General features: G+C 39.7%; 1 pseudogene; it reads left to right on the forward strand.

Moving 5' to 3' along the window:
* The first annotated feature begins 3,911 nt into the window (after positions 1-3,911).
* On the forward strand, positions 3,912-9,851 carry LOC129783195 (molybdopterin synthase catalytic subunit-like; annotated as a pseudogene).
* Positions 9,852-22,363: the final 12,512 nt, after the last annotated feature.

A 22,363-nucleotide genomic window follows, 5' to 3' on the forward strand; every position in this document is an offset into this window, starting at 1 on the left:
ACACCTTCCACTAGACCAGGTTGCTCATAGCCCCATCCAACCCGGCCTTCAACACTGCCAGGGAGGGGGCATCCACAGCTTCTCTGGGCAACCTGTGCCAGTGCCTTGCCACCCTCGCAGTAAAGAATTTCTTCCTAATATCTAATCTGAATCTACTCTCTTTCAGTTTAAAGCCTGTTCTATCACTACATGCCCTTGTAAATGTCCCTCTCCAGCTTTCTTATAGGCCCCCTTTAGGTACTGGAAGGCTGCTGCTATAAGGTCTCCCTTTATCCACCTCATTTTATTCATATCATTCATCTCTCCCATTATTCATCTCATTTCAGAATCTTTGCTTTCTGAATATAAAAACTGTTGGACTGCAGAGCTTATCATTTATGATCTTGCGAGTGCAACTCATCTCTGTAAGCAGCTTATCACAAATGAGTAGCCAGAAGAAAAAAGTTAAACAGGATCTTGAGTACTTATTAAGCTCATCCACTTCTGAGACAGGATAGCCAATTCCCTCAACACCAATTCCACTGATGTATTTTCTCTATCCTTGGCTACAGCAAGCCTGTTCAGAAGGAGCAGCAGCTTAGATAAGTCCTGTGATCTTCTCAAGAAAAAAAGAGGGGAGAGGAGCAGGTGAGCAGGAGGATTGTTGCCTCAGCACACCTGAGGAGGAGCCACTGTACTCAACATTGGCTCCTCTCCCATGTTAAAGCATTTTGGGGTCTTTATTAAAAATTGCAATGAAATTATCTTAACTAGAAGTCCTGGATGGTAAGAGGATGCAGTAAACAAGATAAAAAGGAGGAATTTATGTCAAAATGCCCCCTTTCATCCTGTTCATTTGATTTACTTCAATAGAGCATTCCATTACCAAAGACCACAGAACATATCTGCTAATTCACAACAGATTGTTCTGGGGGGGGGGGGGGAAGGAACTAAGAGTTCATCACACCAATTTTTGCATAAATGACTATGCAAACATTAAAACCCAAAAAAACCAAAACAAAAGAAACCAACCAACCAAAACAAAACAAAAAAAACCCCAACCAACCAACCAACCAACCAACCAAAAACCAGAAGAAAAGAAAAAACATAAATAGGGAAAAAATCCACAATAAAATAAGGAAAGTACTGATCAAATTATTTTTTTTCTTACTGATTGAAAATGATGAATACTTTCCAATGCCAAACCTCATACTGCAGATCTTATTTCCCAATGTAGCAGCAGACTAGAATACTCTTCTCTACCTTACTGCATTGTCACATTCCCAAGCAAGCTAGGAATTTGTATTTTTATTGTTATTTTAAATGTGAAACTTTTCTTGGTGTGAGGAACTTCAAAGTGCAAACATTTGGGTTTATGCCTTGCTTCAAGGTAGATCTTGCTTTTAGTCTAAAAGACAAGATGCTGGTGTGTGGGAGAGGAGGATAGAGAACGTCTGAAGTGAGATATACGAGAGGAGGATGGAGAATGTCTAACCTGGCAGGAGATGAGAGAACAGCTGGGTATTGTGAAGGAGAGTAAGAAACATAAACATGGTTATCTAGTAGCAAATAGGTGTCTGCATGCTTGTAGTGATATATAGCTATGTAACTGCATGGATGGTTTCTGCCCTGAGCCTGGTGGTACATATAGCTGGAATTTGTATCCGGGCTCAGAGATATAAATATGAGCTTCTCTGTACAATAAAGGGTCTCTGGTTGCACCACAACTGGAGTCTGTGCCTTCATACGCCACAATGGTGTTTTAAGAGTATGTAAAGATGTGCATAAGAAGACAGAGATATAAATTTTCTTAAAAGGAAACAAGAAAATTTAACATGGTGTTGGACAATAATTGGACTATAACAAGGTTAATTTGATATATTGCCAAGTGATGAGTGGTCCAGACTGAGATATGAGGGACAAGAGTTCCTTTCTTAGTTTTGCAAATGCTCTAGTTCTGCTATGTAACTCTAAAGCTCAGTCCTCTTCTTTCTGTTACTGAAATTAGTCTTCCCAAATTTCTGCTCTTCAGCACCACCAATCCTCTGGCTTCTTCCTTGTCTGGGGCACTGAGAAGTCATGAATGGGGTGGTAGGTCACGTCTTTCAAATGCTCTTCACTGCAGCCCTCATTTAAGGGCAATTAGTTTTTCCATTTTACTCCTCCAGAGCAGCAGATTCCAGCAAGTCACATGATTCCAGATCTGTAGATATTAAAACTAGAGCTATATCAATAACTGGATGGCTGAATAACCCAAATATCACTAAGTGGTGACCTGAACCTCCTTTTTTCTTTCTTTTTCTTTTTCTTTTTCTTTTTCTTTTTCTTTTTCTTTTTCTTTTTCTTTTTCTTTTTCTTTTTCTTTTTCTTTTTCTTTTTCTTTTTCTTTTTCTTTTATACCTTTCCCTCAGAGGGAGACATGCATGCACACCTCTCTCCAAATGTTTCACTTAGTTTTGAGGTGTTGCACCACTGAAAACCAAAAGAAACTGTCTAAATGGAAGTTTAAGGTCCACTTTAAAACAAAAACAACAAAAAAACCCCCCAACAAAATATTTCCTCTTTAGACTGCAGAGAAATTACATCTGTTCTTAAATTCCTTCCCCCATTATTTTCGTTCCTAGGCAATTACCACATTTGACCCAAGTTTGCACATAAGTCTGCACCAAGTTTGCACCAAGTCTGCGTTTTTCTGTAGGTATATTTCATCTACTGTTAGCTGAACAGTGATAGTAGTGTGCCAAAGTGCACTGCAGGGGATTTTCAATCCTCTTCATGCTAGTAATCTGAAAGTGAATGACCTGGACCAAAAAAAACCAAATTCCCCCGCACCAAAGACACCAAAGGATTTGCTAGCTCCCTTTGAAGGAGCCATGGAGGGCTAGCAATGCCCCAGAACCCACTCTCCCTTCTCAGGCACTACAACAGAGGCTTCTGAATCCTGCACTTAACCTTCCTGTTTGCTTACTAAGGCAGAAGCTCTGTGGATTCCTGTGCAAAAGCTATTTAGCTCTCTTAACAGCCAACTCTTCCTGGCTCATGTAGTTGGTCATCTTGCAGGAAGCTCTTTTTTCTTCTGCAGTTGTTTAAGTAGCTGAGAGTTTAGGCTAAATTATCTCATAAAAAGCTCATTTGCTGTTTGAATAATGATACTTCAATATTTATACCATCTGAACTTCCTCTTCTGTGCTCTCCCAATATGCAGTTTTATTGCATTTAGCGACTCAGTACAGTTAGTAAATATTATTAATGTTGGCTTGTTTCCAGAGCTTTTCTTGGTAATAGGTTGGATATTCAGAATATAAGAATAATATTTTTATTTTCCTAACAGAATGCCTTCTGCCAAGCTAGTTACCCTGTAGATCCCTTAAAAGATCAGCACTGGGAAACCATTTGTGTTGCCAAAAATAAAAGAACCTACAAAGGATACAATTATGGTAAGCCTACGCAGAGTATATATGTTCACCCTAGATCTCTGAGCTGAGTATTTCTGCAACAAATATGTAAAACCTTCTTTCAAACTGTATCCTATGAAACCCACTTTGTCATAATAGCCTGAAAAGGCATCTTTATGTAGACCAGCTATATTTTTTTCTTTTTATTTGGCTACAAAACTGTATGTGGAACAGAATTTGTTGTGTGTTGGCTTGTTTGTTTTTGTTGGTGTTTTTTTTTTTTATTTAGTAAATGTATAAATAACAGTAGCACATTTGACAGCTGAGTAAAGAATCTTCACCTTCCATATTCCTATATATATATTCTATATACTACTAAATAATATTTTTAAAGCTTCTCATGTCCTTTGCAACATTTTTAGACACACAGTTGGAAATACTTTCAAATGCTACCACTCTGATCTGGCAGATTTCCATGCACTTGGTAGAAATATAATTGATGACCCCATTTGGAAAGGATTAGCCTCTCACATTTAGATGGAAGAGTTGCAAAGTATTATTTTGCTGACATAGTTATATTGGCATGTCAGGGGGAAAACCATCATACTGCCTCCTCAGCATAGAGGTACAAGTTGAGTTTCTGGTGTGAATGAAACCAAGCCGTGAGAGGAGTATTTTGCCATGCTTATCATATGTCCTTCAGAGAGGTGATAAAGGTCCAGGTTAAGCAAATGTTTCTTCTGCTGCTAAAAATTGCTGCTAAAAGTACAAAAAGTCTCTTAGCAGTTTTCTTCATTCCAAGGTTTTTCAGCATCAGATTTGGCGACCCAGATGGGACAATCTCCGCTGAGCTGCAGAGACCTTCAGAGCATGGGACACCCTTAGTGCACACCTGGGTAAGGTTTACCAAGAGAGACTCCCTTTCTCTGGGTCTCTTGCATCCAGTGGACATGACTCACTGCATTCTGATAAAAAAGGTATTTATATATTTTCCTGATCTGTTCTGTCTGGCTGTAACCCATAAGTCGACACAAGAGACGTCTTGGTCACAGGATGGAGAAGGAGAGATGTCTCCTTAAGAGGGATTAATTCCCTGTACAGGGATCCACTCCCTCTACCTGGTATGTACAGCATTCCTGGAATTAAGGATGCTTGTAGTCCTCCGGAGGGAAGTGGGCTGTGTCCCTGGTGTGATTGAATGTGGGGACCCCTCTCGTCTTGATGTCTTGTTTTGACTAAGCCTTTAGTGATTGTATGTTGTGAATTGGAGTTGTGATTGTGTTTGGCGTTTTGTATGTTAGTATTGTCATTTTGTGTTGTCTCGGGTTTTTTTGGAAAAAGGTATTGTGGATCTAGAATATTTTTGTCACCTTGTCCTGGTTTCAGCTGGGATAGAGTTAATTCTCTTCTTAGTAGCTAGTATAGTGCTGTGTTTTGGCTCTGATGTGAGAACGATGTTGATAGCACACTGATGGTTTTACTTATTGCTGGGTGATGTTTATACTAAGTCAAGGACTTTTCAGTTCCTTGGGCCCTGCCAGCCAGAGGGCTGGGGGGGCACAGGAAATTGGGAGGGGACACAGCCAGGACAGGTGACCCAAGCTAGCCAAAGAGGTATTCCATACCATATGACATCATGCTGAGTATATAAACTGAGGGAAGAAGAAAGGTGGGGACATTTGGCGTTATGGCAGTTGTCTTCCCGAGTAACCGTTACATGTGATGGAGCCCTGCTTTCCTGGGGATGGCTGAACACCTGCCTGCCCATGGGAGGTGGTGAATGGGTTGTTTGCTTTGCTTTGCTTGCGAGCACGGCTTTTCCTTTACCTATTAAATTGTTCTTATCTCAATCCCTGACTTTTACATTCCTTTCCGACCCTCCTTCCCATTCCTCTGGTGGGGGTGAGTGAGCAAGTGGCAGCGTGGTACTTGGTTGCCAGCCAGGGTTAAACCATGACACACCTAAATCATGTGAAACACCTGTAATTGTTTCTTTGCCTGAGTCGCTGGAGGAAACTCATTGCTGAGGGCAGTGTGCCAAATGATTTGGTTCTTGAAGTCTTAGTAGCTACATCGTTAGAAGATTTATGGGAGGTGATGTTGAAAAGTTAACTATAAGCATACTGCACCATGTAAGACCAAGAATAAGAATATGTTTCTTTTGTAATTGCCCTCTTTATGTTAGATGTAAATGTAATAGATGAGATAAATATATTTTGGGACCAAGGGGAAACCAGGAAATAAGATTAGATAGAACCTTGAATTTGTGGTGTATTTGGTGTGGGTTTACCCAGAGATTAGAAGAAACTCAGTGGACTAGATACTATTGCCGTTTAACTCATGCATATGTTTTTTTTATATAGATAGATGTGTGATTGATGGATAAATGACCCTTAAGTGGTTTGGATGTCCGAGATTTGAATACCTTGAAAAGTATACTCATAGTGTGATTGGAGAACCACGCAAAGGCACGGAAGATTGTAGTGGGATATATTATACCATTAACAGTAGATACTTAGCCCTAGATTGGGAACATAAAGACCCAAGACAATTTTCTCTGAGAGACCCCCAGGTATTTGAAATTCCATGCCTAGAGTGTCCCACTTTGAGAAACATACCACTTTGAGAGACCATACTTGGGTACTGTGTGAATGTTTAAATTGTAGTCACAGGTGGTATTGTATATCTTGGCAGTGAAGTAAATTGTGTCAGGAGTGTGGGAGAAAAATTAGATTTTCTAATCAACACTGGAGCTACTTTTTCTGTTTCAAATCAGGACTTGGTACCTTTGTAAGCAAAGATGTGCCAAAAGATTTTATCCAGCTCAAGTCTGAAAAGCTCTCTGTAGATGAAGTGTCAGAGCTGGTCATTTCACCATACTCTGGGGCAGTGTCTCTGTTCATTGGTGAGTTTAACGTTTCTGAGCTGGGTCTCTGGGTGTGTTAATAGTTTAATAAAAGGAACCTAGATTTTTCACACCCTAAACTTGTGCTTCTCAAATAAATACATTCCTGGACTGAACCCAGGAAGTTTAGAAAACATTCTGAATTATTTAGAACAAGACTATGGCAACTCTTAAACAGTTGCATTGGAACAAAGTGCTAAGAAGCTTCCCTGCTGGTGCGGCTATCCTAGGGCTGAACAGAACAGCAGCTCTGGAGTACAGGACTGCTTGGCAGCTATTCTCCTTGGACATAGCTTATTCAGGGTGGGAAGTGGGATGTTGTGGCTATACAAACCACAGGTCCACACCTGTATGAAAGCTGCTGCAACTCAGATCTTGGTTGAAAGCAAAGTACTATTTTACCCATGAGCTGGTGAAGGTCAAGGTGGATGGCTCTGTCCTGTTCCTTAATGTACATGATACAGATCTTGAAACTCCTTTGTGCTCAAACCTTAGTGCCACTGGGCTCCTAAATACTGAGCACAAACACTGCATGGGCAAATGCCATAATAGCACCTTAGCAGTTACCAGAGAAGATGTCCCAGCCTTGGGCATTACAGATTGCAGACTTGTGTATTCTGTAGACTAAATTCTTCCTTGTATATTATAGATTTCTCTTGTTCAAAGAGTCCCTTTACACAGTCATGATTAGGGGAGATCATTTATGTTTGCACAGTGCTGACCTTGGCTATAGTGGGAGATCCTGGGTTTTACTCAGTATTTATTGGTGCTTTTGGTTGATAGCTTATTTGTGTTTAGGTACTACAAGAAATAATTTTGAAGAGAAAAAAGTGGTTCACTTAAGAGTATGAAGTGTATACTTCAATGGCATAGACCAAAATAAAGAAAATCAGAGATGTTAGAAATGGCCATCAGTCAAACACACTGCAGTGCACCATAGATTTGCATATGTGTGGCCAGACCACATCCTTCTGCAAGTGGAATATTAATCCTTTTCTGGTACATGGTTTCATGCTTACATAGTTGCAAGATGTGCAGGAGTCTATAAATACTGTAATACAGTAAAGCTAGCTGCAGGTCAAGCTCTCGTTGCACAGCTAAATTTCAGAATTAGTCTTTTTCAAAATGTATGTTTTGGTTGTGCTTGCTGGAATCCATGTTTAGACTGCAGGAACCTTGATGCTGGTGTGATAGTTTGAAAGTGTGGAGAAGGGATTGAGATCTCATTTCTGGGAAGGGGATGCTGTTTTTTTTTTTTTTTTTAAGACATGAAGTTGGCACCACTTTGCTTTTTCTTCTTTCTTCCACTGAGGTGCCACAGAATATTGGTTTCTTATTGTCAGATTTAAGTCAAATTATGCCATAGGGAACCTGAAAGCTTAGACTATGGGGAGGGAGAAAGGCAAGTAATTTTCAGTCATGCTTGTAGGAGAACCTCCTGTAGTTTGATGCACTTAATTTCTTCTTTCACAAATTCTTGTGCAAACGGAGATGACTTTTCAGGTTTTCAGATAAGAACTGGCCATTCCTGACTTGTTATTGTTCATTATTAAGACAGCTTTCAGTGAGTTTCCTATGCATTGTTGCAAGTTAGCAAATCTCTTAATTCCATAGATTTTATTTTAAAAAAAAGAATAGAAGAAAAAAGCCTATGGCTGGTGGGTTTATTTATTCTAAAGCATGGAATTCTCATGTCTGGTACTGATTACGATTGTGGTTTTCTTTTTCTTAAAAAGTGTATAACCTTTTGGGCATGGCTTGACACTTGCTCAGTATGAATGAGTCAGGACAGCATGTAGCCAGAATACTGACGTGACATGGTCACAATTTTTGGGTGCTCTTGATGTTGAGCATTAGCTAAAGCTGCTGTTTTTCCTCTTCTCTCCCTAGTGTAGTTCAAATAACTGAAGCAAGTGTAATTATTGTAATCCCCTCTCCACACAGAGCAGAATACCTCGAAGCTGTAATGTACTGCATTACATGTCTCTTCTCCCAGATAACTAGTGACAGGACAAGAGGAAATGGCCTCAAGTTGCACCAGGGGTGTTTAGATTTGATATTAGGAAAAACTTCTTCACTGAAAGGGTGGTCAAGCATTGGAACAGTCTGCCCAGGGAGGTGGTGGAATCACCGTCCCTGGAAGCGTTTAAAAATGCATAGATGTGGTGCTTAGGGACATGGTTTAGTCCTGGGTTAACGGTTGGATTTGGTGATCTCAAAGGTCTTTTCCAACCTAAATGATTCTATGATTCTATGATAACACCTTAAAAGCATCTGTCCCAATATGGAAAAAGGTATGTTTGGGACAAATTTGGTTGTAGGCCTGTGCCAGTCTTATACAGATGGGCTGGAGGCTGCTGCTGCTCTTAAGGGAAGGAGCTGAAGCATTATGGGCAGCAGTTGCTCCTGACGGGATGCCAATGTCTAGCACCAGTGAGTTTCCTCTAATGCAGCTGGACCCATCTGTGGCAGGTAGGGCACCTGGGAGGGTCTCCCTTGACTGTACCATCCAGCTCCTTTTCCTCTGAACTCCATCCTGGGGTCAAAGTGAAGGAGTCCTGAGCTCTCTTCTTTTGGGTGGCGAAAATTCAGTTCTGCACAGGCTTGTGGAAGAGCTTTGAGTCAGCTCTGCTTTGGACAGTGTCGCAGTTTGCAAGTAAAAGTGGCATTTCTTGTCTTTCTGTTTTCCCCTCATCCCCATGGCCTTGAGAAAGCACAAAGCATTAAGCAACAGCACATAATGAAGGGATGTGCAGAGGTCCCAAAGCTACTATGGGCACACAACAATGTGTGGAGAGACCAACCTGGGTCTAGAAAGTCTCGTTGCATAACAAGTGTTGCATGCAAGTAATGAGCATTACCTCTGCCTTCTCTCCCAAGCAAAATTTGGCATGTGGTAACAGTGATGTTCTCCACATTGCTCCATTTTTCTGATATCTCTTTCAGGAGACTGGAGTTCTGTGGTCTCAGAAAGAATAATCAGGGGCTCAGAACCCTTCTGAATCTGCTTCTTAGGATTGAACAGCTGCTGGATAGTCCAATCTGTGCTGAAGATGCAATACTGTATTTTGGGTATTGTTGTAATCTTTATTTTTTTAATATCAACATTTTATATACACTTAAATACTCTCATTCCTAAATATGATGGTACAGTAGGTTAACATAGCAACATGTGAAAAGGGCAGTGTTTCAGACATGAGTGCTGTGTGCTCTACAGCTTTTACATCATTTCTTCTAGAGCTCTTTCCTGAAATGACTTCAGCATAGATAGGCCCTTCTAAATTTAATGGGACTCATCCCAAGGTTCAGGATATGCCCATAAGTAAGTCAGTATGTTCTAAGGATGCTGCCCTCTTTTCTGTTTGCCAGCTAAGTGCTATGTAGTCCTGTTGTGATCAGTAAATAACAGCAGGATGGCTGTTGAGTTGTTTGGCCTGGCTTGTGGCTGAATGTAGCGGACTCCATTATTTCCCATTCTTTCTTTATATTTCCAGGAGATTTATGAGGATGAATATTCTTGGAAAGAAAACAAGGAATGCTTTTGGGCAAAAAGTGCTCTGTGCTCTTTTTAAAATAAAGTGTTCCTAATGAGCGTTGTGGTTTAGCTTTGAGCTGTTTTACAGAGAATCTATGTGTTTTCAAGCAGTTGTAATAGACATTTCAATCTGAACAATTTAATTAAGACTGAATTAAATGAATGAGTAATAAGTAGGGGGTTTAAGTGTTATTGACTCTCCTTTGAAACCATCTCTTTATACTTCTTAATATGGAGTCAGTTTTTAAAACAATCTTCCCTAAAATTCTTGGTTGCAAGGTATTTAGTCCTCTAATATATACTGCTTTAATGCATTTACATTGGTAGTCTGTGTTCACTGTCTGCATGGGAGGTCACAACAGGACAATTGGATATATTTTTTTTAACCTTAAAATCATGAGTTTAATTTTATATAAATGCAGAAATAGTTTGCAAGATTTATGCTATTTTGACATTCTTGTAACATGAAGGCTACTTGAAGTAGATTAAACATTTTGGTACAGACAGAGAAGAAAATATAAACTATACCCGAGAGTTATTAACTTTTAATTAGTGGTTACTTTCCAGTAGCTGTGTCTCACAGAAACATTTTTACTGTGCAGCTGATATTACAAGACATTACATTAAAAAAATATGGACAGACCTCGATTCAAAGTTAGATCTAATACTCTACTAGCAACAAACTTTGATTAGCAATAACATGCAAAGCTGTAACTACTTAATGATGTCTAGACATGATTAATATTGAAGGAGCTTTTTTTGGCTGTGTAATTGTGTGGTGCTGCAGGGGAAAAAAAAGCCAGCTATTATTACAAAAAGGCAACTATAAGAATAAGTTTAATATTTTAGTAGTTTGACTTTAGACTGGTTAGGATTCAAAGTCATCAAAGTGGATTAGTTTTTCCAAAGGAAAGTGCATCTATTGAACTTTTTGCAGTTTTTATATTTATTTATATTTGCATTTATGTTTTTAATAGTTTTTCTCTTGTTACTCTTTTGAAACATAGTTAAAGAGAAAAAGAATGACATAGTATGCCTGTGCTTCCTCTGGAAACAATGGTCTGCTCATCTGAGTAAGATAATTTTATTTATATTATTGTTCTGTGCTATGATAGTGTTTAGGTACTAAAAGTTCAAAGTCCAATTGTGTATGGCATTTTTACTCATACTGAGAGGTAATTTTATCTAGTATTCATTATCAATGTAGACAAGATAGATATAAATGAAGGGAAATGAGGTAAAGAGAAATAAAAAGTGATTTGCTCAAGCTTATATATCATTATATCACACAACACTTAAGCCTCAGCTGTATAAACCATTTCATTGTGTCTGCAGTAAAAATCTACAAACAGCTGCTAGCTGCACAAAATAGAACCAGAAAATCAGGCAATGATCTTTTTTTTTCCCAGTTATATCAATCAGTTTTAATACTTAGTGATGGTTAAAGTATCCATCTTAAGTAAAACTCAGTGAAACAGACAACTTCAAGCAGAAGCATGGTTAAACTGTGCTCATTAGCTTACTGATGTACCTTCCTCAATGGAAGTGAGCAAGTCCTTGCTTTGCAGGACAACAGATGCTCCTTGTGTGCATACACATACACAGCCTCCAAACCGTGTGGGCCCTGTTATCTAGGCAGAGCTGAGCAAGTTCAAGGTTGATTTTTCCTTTGCTTTGGAGGTTGGAGAGAAGCTCCCTACTATTTGAATGTCATTTTTACCATTAATTGTACAGAACCTTGAGTACAGATCACTTCCTCTGTCAAATAATTCTTTTTGGGTTTAGAGGGGGAAAAAAGAAAAAAGAAAACTAATATGCAAACTTTCCCATTTTTGGTATTCTTTTTTCCATGTTCATGTTTGCTGTTACCATGCAACTAATTAGTGTATTATTTTCATAAAAATAAAAATAAATGCCTAATTTGCCTTGAGGTGGATGGTTTATGAATGAAATAAAACCTATGCAGTGCTTGCATACTGGTGCTCTGCTTTGATACAGAAAACTAGTGGTATTTAGAAAAGTTAAATTATATTTGGTGACCTATGATCAGGGGCAATTCCTATGGATTCACTGTGTTGCACTAGTGCTTCTCTAGTGCTGCAGTCTCCTGGAAAATTTCTCCAGGGTGACCTTAAGTGTACCTTCCCCATCAACAATGCAGCTGGGAAGGAGGGTGCAGAAAAGAAGAGAAAGAATAATTGTGTACTTCCCCACAATTACCAGGAACAACGAATGGAAGAGATGATGTACTGAGTCACAGCTGAGTGTTACAATGTGTGTATGCTACCATGGTCAAAACAATGAAATGTAATCTTTTGTCCCTAGCTGTGCATGAGGCAAATACTGCTTTGTTCTGGAACAATGATGTATCAGTATTGTGTAACTTCAGGTTCTTCAGGTGGCATCTAAAAGCAAAATGGAAACGCCCTTAGGAGAGATGATGTGCATACTTAGAGGTAAAAGCTCTGTCACTGCGCAGAGCTCAAAGCTCTGTCACTTTGAGAGTGACAGAGCACTGGAACAGGCTTCCCAGAGAGGTTGTGGAGTCTCCTTCTCTGGAGACATTCGATACCCACTTGGATGGGACTCTGCAACCTGATCTAGATGAACCTGCTTTAGCAGGGTTTGGACTAGATGATCTTCAGAGGTCCCTTTCAACCCTAACCATTCTGTGATTTTAAAATGTCTGTCACTGAAATTTAAGTCCATACTCAGAGTTCAGTGTTCCAGCTCCCTCTGTAGGCCTACCCTCTCTGCTAGGGAGATCTTATCTTAAGAGGGCAAATTACTCTGTTCTAAGATAGTTGCCTAAGGCTATGTCTAGAAGTGCTTCCAAATTTCCAGGCCAGGGGATGAATCCCAGCTGCATCTGACTGCATGTCAAGGAACGATGTGGCTTCACATGTCCTGGTTTCTACACACACAGGACTAGGCTGCTGGATGAGGACTAAACTGTGTTCTGGTGAGGTCCATGAGTGGGATGATAGGCAGCTTCAGATCAATATACAATGCAGTCCTAGCTTTCTGGGACGAGTTCAGCTGTTTCTCTGCCTTGGCTATTAACCTTGAGAGGTTTATCGCACCTCTCTGTGGCTCTTCCAGCTGTGTCACAGCATGCTGCAGAGATGATAGCTCCAGGTACAGACAGATGTTCCCAGGAACAGATACTGAAGACCAGAGGGTAAACATGTGACTTGAGTAGAGATCTGCCAGATGAGTGATGTTTATGGGAGGGAAGCACATCTCTTCAGAGTGAGAATTTGTCCTGAAAAGATGTCTTGGTCTTGGCTGGCAATATTTGAATACACTGATCCCTTTGTCTGGAAGAATGTTCATATACTAGCATTGCTTAAGAGTTTTCTGGCTCAAAATCTTTCATTTGTTCTATTCTCAAGAGAAGCTCAGCCCGATGCATACTATGAAAACAGTAACCAATGGAAGATTATCATGAAATAAACTGGCGGAAGGGTTGTGTTATAAGGAGCCTACTCAGGAGATGGCAGCCAAGAGACGGCTGTTGGGAAGGAGCAGCTCCCAGCCTGCCCGGCTTGCCCAGGTGCTGCTGTGCTGGGAAATAAAGGTGTTGGCTTCGGCTGTCACTCATGAAACTGCTACAGTTGCACTCAGGAATGAAGCTTTTAAATTGCTCAACTTTAAAATATGTTTTTTGGCCTTTCTCTCAGCTCACTTTCCCCGTAGCTGTCAAAGGAATTTGTAGTTTTACAGACTAATGCATTTATTTGCTCCATCAAAAACATTAGAAAGAGGAAACTGCTAAAACTAATTATTAATTAAATGTAATGAAAACAGACAATGCTAACCACCCCCCTTAAGCTCTGAAAACTCAATCTTGATCTCTTCCATTAAGTGTCCTTTGAAGGTACTTGAAGAAAGGGAGTTAAGAATAGGCTGATGACTAAATCAGCAGGGATGGTGGGGTTTTTTAATACCTTAGGCCTGTTTTTTTAAAAACAAACTATGCAATTTGATCTTATCAGTTGTTACAAAAATTAGCATCCTGATGTATCTTTATAACAGTTCTGTTTTAAACATTTCATTTCTACTGCTTTAAGAAAAAGAGGCAAATAATACATTTTAAAAACTGCTAGCACACCAAAGCCAGTGGTTGCCTATGAATAATCAATCATAAATGAGGGCAGAAAGGTTGATTTAAAAGACAGAACTCAACTTTTCGGAGGCTGTGAAAATTATGTACACTTTATTACCTCTAAAGGCAATAAAAAGTTGAGGCAATTAGCTATGGATTTTGAGATGCATTTTCATACCTTCATTTTCTTTAATCTTTAACATGCAAACTTTTGTTGCACCACAGTTTTGGATATAAAGGGTAATACACGCAAGTCAGGTTACAAAGAATCTGTCTTTCAATTCTGCAGAACACTGAGACTTGCTGAAAGATGGAGTTTTGTGCCTTAAGATTAGGGTAATCTGATTCTATATTATAGAATTGTTAAAGTTGGTAGCCTAAAACTTTAAGTACCACTGTTAAAAAATGGAGGAGTTAGAAGGAAAAAAAAAAGGAAAAAAAAAAGAAAAGGAAAAAAAAAAAGAGGAAGCTCCATGAAAGTAGCTATTTTTCAGGTGGCAGTAGCTGCCATGACTTCCTATTCACAGCCAAGTTCCTCCCCCAGCATGCTCCTGCTGAAATGTTGCATTTGGTTTTCCAACACGTGATGGGGAATAGCCAGAGCTGGTGTCAGAAGATGCTACTGCCAACCAATTCTGTGCATGGTATAAAGTGCAGGGTACAGGGCTGGCAGAATATAGTGTAATTTTAAATGCCAGTGAAGATAACCTCATGTTTATAGGAAGACCTGACCATGGTAAGGTTTTAACACCAACATGGCTGCACTCAAAGCTATCCAAATAGATATTTTGCACTAATGTGAACTGACTTATACTATAATATAGCTTACTGGTAGTGCTCTATTCATAACTATAACCTACAAGATTTTAACTGCAGCTTCTTTGTATACCTAGCAGAGTCATTCCCTTAGGGTTTTCACTGATTGCTACTGGAACAAAGATATATTTGCCCCCTTTTTATACAGTGCTTTTTCAGTAGCATTTCTTCTCTTGAGAGTGCTGTGTAAAAATAAAAGCCATATTCAATAGTACTCTTGTTTTTATTGCAGTAATGCTGTTAGGCCCTCAAGTAGGCACCACAGAGATACAGTCCCTGCTCCCATAGAGCTCTACACGCTAGCTTTCAGAAGTCAGTTTGATTATAAACTCTCTTGTACATCCCAAATCTGCACATAGGCTCATATGAAAATAACTCTGAATTTGGACTTGATTCTAGCACTTCAAGAAGTCAGCAGCTAGATTCAAGATCAGAATCATACAGAACTTAATTTTGCTGAAGGTATTCCTGACTTCTCTTGCTGAAAGCACAAACAGAAGCACATGCCAAAGCTCAGCATTTCAGAATATTATTTCACCTGTAACATGCTGTTTTAAAAAACTAAAACAAACAAAGCCCTTGTGCATAATACAAAATATACATATTTCTAGCATTATTTGCAGCTATGCCAACGTAAAAGTACAATAAACTAAATTATATAAAATATATAAAAATTATATAAATTATATAAACTATATAAAAATAAATAAAATTACAAAACCTGAATTATCCATTCAAATTGTAAAAGAAAACTAAACCCAGTAACTTGAAGTAGTCAATCCTAACTAAATCCTAACAAAACCTTAACCATTGCTATGTCTTTCCTTTATATTGGGAAAAGTATTACGGCCAGGCTGGGAGGAAAATCCTGTTGTCTGGAACAAAATAAAACCCAGTGAAGACTAGTGAATTGAATCATTGCTGCCTAATTGATAAACTGTTAAATCCCCCAGGAAGTTGGATGTCAGATATTGACCTATACCTCCCACCTAAGGTTGAAGAAGGAATTCTGGTTGAATGCCTAAACTTCCTTGCAAAGCAGTACCAGAAATGAAAGATGCTGTAATGTGCTCTGTTGTGAAATTCTCCCTCTGGCCTAGAGTGCATGACCGTAGTTATGTAGGAGCTTCCCACATGTACAGCTGTAGGGTTTTTTTTCTTCCTCACAAGTTTATACAAGAATTGAGGTAGACAAATTTCTATCTTTATTGTCAGAGCATTTGCCCTCAGAGTTCATAATTACAAGTCAGGAGCTTATTCTTTAGATCTAAGCGTCTATTACTTTTTTTTTTTTTACTTTTAAAATAATTGTTTCAGTCACAAACTCAGCTGATGGCAACAATCTGGTTTGACAATTGAGATAATAATCTAGATTGCTTTTCAGAATGTTAAAAAACCCCACCCCAAAACATAACATTTCATAGATTTATAATAAAGGCCAGTGTAATAGTATTGGTAATGCTTCTCAAGATGAAATTTGAAAACCCATCATAACATTGCAGAGAAGATGCTGTAAGTGATTACAAAATTCATATTTTCTTATCAGAGAGAAGGTTCCAAAGGTTTGCAAAGGTCGGGAATGCATTTAGGACCTTGGTGGCAAATTCTGACTACTCTTTGCCAAGTGTGGACTAATTCTACTAACGGTGCTAAACCAGAGGAAGCTGTAAATTCCACCGACAGCGCAACTCTTCTCAAGACACCGTCAGTGATGGCGATTCCGTCCACACCTCCTCTGCCCCCAAAGCTTCTGTCACTGATTGCAGCGACCCTCACAACACAGGACCAAGCACGGGAACAGGACAACTCGGACAATGATTCCATTGACACTGATAAACCTTTTGATCCAGGTCCTATAGATCTGGGAAAGGAGCTAGACTCTTCCCCCCACCCCCCCCCTCCGGTCTCTCCCGATGCATTGACGGTATTTTCGGGGAGGGTGAAAAGGGGGTCTGAGGGATCGGTGGAAGGAATGCAAGTGGGAAACGCTTAAGCGAGGGGATTTGGGAGTTGCTATGGCATGTTCAGTATTTTGTCAGACAAATCAACCTCGAGAGTGGCAGCCTGTGCAATACGAGGCTGTTAAAGAGTTAAGCAAAGCAGTGCGGGAAGGGAGGATTCATAATACATTTGCTATGTCCCTTCTTGAAGTGATGGCAGAGCCTTATACACTCACACTGCGTGATTGGAAGTTATTGCTTTGTATGGTACTAACTGATACAGTATATGATGTGGTTATCTGATTTTTGTGAGCTATGTGTAGTGGCCTTGATTGAAAACCTTAATCGGGGAATTGCTGTTAACTATGAGCAGTTGGCTGGAGAAAATGATTGTGCCGATTCTGTGACTAGGGCAAGATATCCCACGGACAACCTTTTGCAAATGAATGAGATGGCTATTAAGGCAGTTGGGATGCGGGAGTCTTGCCACAGTCTTGCAGGGTCCTAGAGAGTCACTAACTTTAATACTAACTTGATTGATTGGCTTCAGAATATTTTGCAACAAGTCGAACATCAGGAAGCTCAAGGGTTGCTTTTAAAACAACTAGCTGTGATAATGCCAATGAAAATTGTAAACGGGCAACTTTCACAATCGCAACCCCAACATGTGTCAAATGATTGTAACGCAGAACTCACAGCAGACTGTAATTCTCAGGCTGAGTTCTGGAATGCAGCATAACACATTTTTTTTGCTTCTCTAACCTCTTCTGTAAGAATAGTACACGCTCTTAACTTGCTTAGTAAATTAGGCTGCTAGCTTGCAAAAAAAATTAATACTACAAATACTATTCTTTTTTTTTCTGGCTTATTAACAGATGTTGATTCTGTCCATCATATGTTGCTACAGAACCGAGTTGCTATTGATTTTTACTATTAGCACAGGGACACAAGTGTGAAGACTTTGATAGGATGTGTTATGTGAATCTGAGTGACCACTCTGAATCAATTCACAAAAGCATATAAAACTTAAAAGCCTTAAAGATCTGCAGCAGAGCCAGGGGCGGGATGCCTTTGGTCTCTTCTCACAGCTGGGAAACTTTGGGCCGTGGATCAAAAGTATTACAGGATTTATTATAATAATCTTTAACCCCCTTATTGATGTTTGCCTTATGTCTCCCATGCCTTTTTTCCTGTATTCAGCGTTTAGTTGTTCGTAACATAAATCAGGTCATGGTCACCCAGCTACAGACAACCTTTGCCTCGTCGCAATTAACAAGCAAAAAAGAGGAGGACAGAGAATGTCTGAAGAGAGATACAGGAGAGGAAGCTGGAGAATATTTGACCTAACAAGAGATGAGAGAACAGCTGGGTATTGTGAAGGAGAGTAGGAAAGATGAGCATGGTTCATGGTGTTTAATAGGTGTCTGTATGCTTGTAGTGATATATAGCTATGTAACTGCATGAATGATTTCTGCCCTGAGCCTGGTGGTGCATGTGTTACCGAAATCTCGGAATGAAAAACTTATCGACACCAATGTGATGTAGATAAGCAGACACTTCTTTATTAACGGCCGGGTGCGTGAGCGAGTCTTCTCACGATCAACGCACACCAAGTCTCAAAATTAAACACCATATATAGAACTTATTCATACATATTCATTAAGTATTCATGCATAATCATAATATTCCCCGTAAATCATTAACATATTCTCCTCCCATATCCGATTCTGCGCAGTAGAGCTTAGAAAGGTCTAGAAATGGGTCTGGGGTACGATTTGGGTAGGTGGTGTATGAGTCGGTGGTCGCGATCTCCCCCTGCCGGAATTACCTTTTACTAAAGTTCACGATTTCTTGGCAGGTAACCACCAGCTGTTCCAGTCAACTCTCCCTGGTTTCCATTCATCTCATATTCTGACATTTCAATACACCTTCTACATACAGAAGACTGGTCAAATACAAAGAAACCTTTCAAACCCTAAAGTTATTACCTAAGTTTTAACAATGGTTCTAGCCCCTTCTTCTAGCCGTGGTACGGGATATACAGAGGATCTCATAGCAGCTTTTACTGTGCAACTATAAGTTTCATTAAAATATATTTCTTATCCTTCTATATTTCTATTCTATAAAATAATTTTATAAAATCAAATAATCAATCAAATAAAGTCAATCAATCTTAACTTATTAGCAAATCTATAACACATGCAGCTGCGGTTTGTGTCCGGGCTCAGAGATGTAAATATGGGCTTCTCTGTTACGGTAAAGTGTCTCTGGTTGCGCATATATATATAAAAAAAAGAAGAAAAAAAAAGAGTGAGGGAATGAAGGGAATGACCCCAGAGGCACGTTCAGAGAAAGCATGCTATGTTTTGAACTTTTTGACTGAACCAGTCCTTGAAACTGACTTGCAGACATTGTTGCAAAAAAGTGAATGTATGTGGGGAATGAAGAATCTTTCTGAAAGCCTTGATATTTGGGATAATTGATTACTTCTGTATAATGTTAATCCAAAAGAAGTTGATATTGTTTACACTTTGAATGTCGATAATTTTCTTTCTGCAGATGCTAATGTAGTAGGAGGCTGTGATGGGAACGTATTGCAGCGGTTCTTCTCTTATCCAGAGTAACAGCAGGGAAAGCATTAAAGAGTTAAATCACCTTGTTTGGTAGGCAGTTCAGTATGTGAGTCAAAATTGCCACCATTACATACAAACCAGAGCAACTATTGGCTTTTGTTGTTGGCTCAAGGACATGGCTGTGAGGATTTTGATGGTATGTGCTGCGTGGATTTTAGGCGCCCCATTGCAGCAACGTGTTATCAAAATCTGAGAAAATGTCAGCCTTTTTGGCATCCATTCACTCAATTGGCAGTATTGTTTGTTTGCTATTGCCTTGGTTGCCGTCATGTTTGCAAGGGCCCTGCAGAACATGTCAAACCTGGTACTAGCTGTTCAAAAACAAAAAGGGGAAATTGTAAAATTGTACGGAACAGAGACAGTGGGTTGTTTTGACATTGATAATGTGCAGCTTTGGCCTTGCTTTGACGATGTGCAGCTGCGATCCTGCAGCAAAGAGTTAAATAACTTTGAGGGAGTATGAGAAGAAACTAGGATGAGACAGAAACAAAGGAGGAATGTGATCTCACCTCTAGAAGATAAGGAAACAGCATGAACAGTAGAGAGTAGCCTAGAGTGAACAGCACTAAGGAAAGTGTTGTGTGAATGTGACTGATCACTCGAACTCTATTCATAAGCAGCTTGCTGAGTTAAGAAAAAAATGTACAGGCCATAAAGACTGAGAACGGGTTAACGGACTGGCTTTCAAGCCTTGGGTTAGGGGGATGGTTACAAAGTATAACCAAAGGAGCATTGATGGTATTGACAGTATTGTTGGTTTTAGTATTAGGTGTTCCTTGTTTGTTTCAATGCTTACAACGAGAACATGCAAACGGGATTTGGATTGCTCAAAAACAAGAAGGGGGAGACGCAGGAGGGGGCCTGGAAATCAGGACCTTAAGCACCAATCAGTCAGCTGAAAGGAATATGCTCGAGCCTGTAGGCCACAAACCCTGGGAGGACAAGGAGGGTGAGTAAATAACAACCAACAGGATGAGTCAGGCTGAGAAAAGATAAGGGAATGAGGCACAGATGGGCCAAGGTAACACCTTGCTGTTAATTGATGACTGTAAACACTTACTAAAAGTGTCCTTTGTTTGTAGTTAACCACCAATCAGGAATTGCCTAGCCTGCAATGCTTAGCTTAAAGAACCAATCTGTTTAAAGCGTGCAGCTTCTGAAAACATATATAAACTCGTGATTGTGTACAATAAATTGACATTTGCTTGCATCAAGCAGCGTCCCGTCTCTCCATTGCAGCACTAGGACAGAAAATAACTGTACTGGTTTCTCACACAGTGTCAGCAGTGTTGGAGCGGAAAGGAAATCATTGGTTATCACCCTCTTGATTTCTGAAATACCAGGCAATCCTGGCCGAATCAGAAGACATAACTATTCAAGTGACTAATATTGTCAACCCAGCTTCCTTCCTAGAAGGAAAAACCTCAGCTGAACCTGTCATGACTGCCTGGACACCATTGAAGCAGTCTATTCCAGCCGTCCAGACCTCAAGAAAGAACCTCTCCCAGAAGCAGAAGATTGGTTTTCAGATGGGAGCAGTTTTGTGAGACAAGGCGTGAGAATGGCGGGCTATGAAATTACCACAACAGAACAGGTGATTGAATCAAATCCTTTGCCTGCAGGAACTTCAGCTCAGAAAGCAGAACTGATAGATCTCATTCGAGCTCTAGAACTGGCAAAAGGTAAATAAATTAACATTTGGACTGATTCTAAATATGCCTTTGCCATTGTTCACGCACATGGAACGATCTGGAAAGAACAAGGACTTTTAACTGCCCAAGGAAAAGCTGTAAAATATGCTGAAGAAATTCTATGATTGTTAGAAGTCATCCAACTCCCGTCACAGGTGGCTATAATGCATTGCCGGGGACACCTGAAAGGTAACACTGTTCCAGAAATAGGTAGCAGAAAAGCTGACACAGAAGCTAAATTAGCTGCTGCAAGAAGCAAAGAAATACCGGTAGCTGCACTGGTACCAGAAAAATTAGATGCAGAGAAAAAGGTTGAGTATGAAGAGTCAGATTACCAATGGATACACGAAAATGGAGGTAAGTTGCTAGACAGTGGATGGGGCCAATTGAAAACGGGTCAGTTAGTGCTACCAGGGAAATTAATGTGGCATTTTGTGAAAACAGAACATGATAAGACACACTGGGGATTAAATTCTTTGTATCAGCACTTGACAAATCACGAGAAGTGGTTAAAGTTTTGCTAAACAAAATTATACCACTATTTGGAGTCCCTAAAAGCATATCATCGGACAGGGGCTCCCATTTCTGTGCACAAATTGTACAAGCAATAAGTAAAGCACTGCAAATCGATTGGCGATTGCATACTCCATACAGACCACAAGCAAGTGGACAAGTAGAAAAGATTAATCACCTCATTAAACAGCAAATAGCCAAAATTTGTCAAGAAGCAAATCTACATTAGTATCAAGCTTTACCTGTTGCTTTAATACGCATCAGGGTCAAGGGTTAAGATTTATGGGAGTGATTAAGGGTGTCCAGGGTTTAGATTAGAAACACTGCAGAGAAGCCATAGCTGTGATGGCAGAAAAACGCTTCTTGCTGTTACAGGCTGTGCCTCCTTTAGGAGCTCTACTGATTCCTTTTGCTGTGCACCTACAGTAACAGAGCTTCCTCAAGGCTAAGCGAGCCTGCAAAAACTGGGACTATTCTACCACAGCATGAACATCTCAATTCAGTTTATATACTGCAGTGTCATTTTTATGTGAAAAGCCCCAGTAATTAATACCAACTTAGTGTTGATGTCACAGCAAATCCATACATTCCAGTTTACATGTTTTTATTTTAGTAATGTGAAAAATCTCTTACTATTAACTCATGCTGGTGGCTTTTAAACAGGACTGTGATACATGCAGCTGTGCATCTATTAATTGTGCCCTGGTCCCATCTGACATATCTCAAGTGAATGTTTCATTAAGAGTATGGAAACCTGCCATCATAAAAGTAAGTAAATACCATTTGCATTCAGAATACTCTTGGGTTTGAGAAACTTAAGCCACCGTTTGTAATGTCTATTGAAATTG

This window comes from Falco peregrinus, chromosome W, assembly GCF_023634155.1.
Source record: "Falco peregrinus isolate bFalPer1 chromosome W, bFalPer1.pri, whole genome shotgun sequence".
Lineage (NCBI taxonomy): Eukaryota > Metazoa > Chordata > Aves > Falconiformes > Falconidae > Falco > Falco peregrinus.